Genomic DNA, 2,500 nt, shown 5'->3' on the forward strand with positions numbered 1-2,500 from the left:
GGGTGGAGATTTTTCCGATCTCCCAGGTCAATATATGTGCAGATCTGCTTGTGCCTGAACCCCCTTCGTGTGTATACGCAAGCAAAAGATCAAATACGCACGTTAAAGATCCTGTAGTCCATGTCAGCGTTCGGTGGATTATGGAAACAAGAACGTACCCAACATGCACACCCCCGAAAACGGAGTATGGCTGCCTACATGGCGAGGTAAAAAAAAAAAAGGTCATTCACGTAAAAACCCACTCGTGTACACACGAGTGAACGTGGGAGTTGCAACCCACGAAGAAGAAGAAAAAGAAGAAAGAGAAGAAGGTTTACTCGGCTACCAAGCCCAGTAAACGTGAGGGATGTAGAATGTCTGAAGACAATGACAGTGGTAGATCTCTTTCTGTCTCACAATAGCCATCAGGCCGCTGCATTTTGTACCAGTGTGCTTTGGGATATGCACGGGGATAGTCCCTCCCGTGAGCACCGAATCCATGTATTTGCATTTGTATTTCTTTTTATCACAACAGATTTCTCTGTGTGAAATTCGGGCTGCCCTCCCCAGAGAGAGCGCGTCGCTACACTACAGCGCCACCCCTTTTTTTGTTTTTGTTGTTGTTGTTGTTCCTGCATGGAGTTTTATTTGTTTTTCCTATCAAAGTGGATTTTTCTACAGAATTCTGCCAGGAAGAACCCTTTTGTTGCCGTGGGTGCTTTTACGTGCGCTAAGTGCATGCTGCACACGGGACCTCGGTTTATCGTCTCATCGCAATGACTAGCGTCCAGACCACCACTCAAGGTCTAGTGGAGGGGGAGAAAATATCGCGCTCGGATTCTCTCGTTTCCTAGGCGGACGAGTTACCACTAAGCCATCACTCCACTCACTCCTTGACTCCCCAACTGCACCACACGTTCCACTGCCCATTGTCATTCTTCCCTTGAGAGGTCCAGCCAATAGCGTATATTCTGTTAAGTCAGTCTGGAAAAAGGGCCACACGCAGACACCCATCTATCCCCCTGGTGACATTCAGATACTCCACTACAGTCTAATAAAGGGAGCAACATGTCTTCTTTTCGTAACACGACCAACTCGACTAGCCGATGACTATGTCGTGGTTGGTGCATGCTGGGTATTTTCGTGTCTCTAACAACCCACCGAACACTGACACGGGTTACGGGATCCTTAACGTGCGTATTTGATCTTTTGCATAAGTATACACTCAAATGGGGTTTAGACACCATCAAGTCTGGACATATGTTGACCTGGGAGGTCAAAAACATCTTCACCCTTAACCCACCAGGTGCGCCGAACCTGGGATCGAACTCAGGAAACTCGGGCGAGGATCCAGCGCTCTAACCATTCGGCCACCGCACCCGCCATGCATCTTGAGAGGACACCAAAGAGACACACTGAGACACACATTTTCAGAGACACGCAGACACGTACACAGACACGAACACAGACACACACATAATTATGTTCTTACACACGCGCGCACGTATGCACAGACACGCGCACAGAGAGAGAGAGAGAGAGTGTCTGTGTCTAGCCTTTATACTAGACTCTCAGACAGGATCACTGTATCAAAGAATAACTTCTCCTGCCCTCCCAAGTCACTTCTGATAGTTCAGAGACGAGTCTCCATGGCTACCTCATAACAAAAATCAATCACGAACAAAAACCCACCATAAACACACACACACACACACACACACACACACACACACACACACACACACACACACACACACAGAGAGAGAGAGAGAGAGAGAAACCCCAGAACAACTCAATCTCCTTCGCTACCCATAACACAGTCACAGACTGTCATTTTCACAACAGTATCTTACATAATGACATACACGTATCTCCACCAGTGGCCTGACAGGGGTCACCTCTAACCTTTTCCCTTCAAAACGCGGGACGAACATAACATCAAAGACGTCTGCAGTATCAGACAGAGGATCACTGATCGACTTAACTCGTATGCCCCAAAGCCTGGCCAGGGCCAAGCTGTGCTTTCCGCCACCATCTACCAAAATCCCATTCCTAACTCGTCAGGAACAAGCTGCCCCGACCCCCACCCCCACACCCCACCCTATCCCTCCACAGCCCCATCCCCTCACCACCACCACCACCCAACCGCCCACGACCACACTGTCTCCCGGCTCTTCCTCCACATCCGTGGTCTAGTCAGTCAGTCACTCAGCTTGGTTTATAGCGTAAGCCACAGAATTTTCATGAAGAAGAAGAACGCCACAGACTTAGTGACATTCTTGGCGAGAGCGTCTGAGATAGATGATGCCAGTCAACTCCTTGCCTTGCCTGCCATGCCACCGTCCCAGTCTCAGCAGTTCTTCTTCTTCTTCTTCTGTGTTCGTGGGCTGCAACTCCCACGTTCACTCGTATGCACACGAGTGGGCTTTTACGTGTATGACCGTTTTTACCCCGCCATGTAGGCAGCCATACTCCGCTTTTGGGGGCGTGTATGCTGGGTATGTTCTTGTTTCCATAACCC

Source organism: Babylonia areolata, chromosome 1 (assembly GCF_041734735.1).
Source record: "Babylonia areolata isolate BAREFJ2019XMU chromosome 1, ASM4173473v1, whole genome shotgun sequence".
Classification (NCBI taxonomy): Eukaryota; Metazoa; Mollusca; class Gastropoda; order Neogastropoda; family Buccinidae; genus Babylonia; species Babylonia areolata.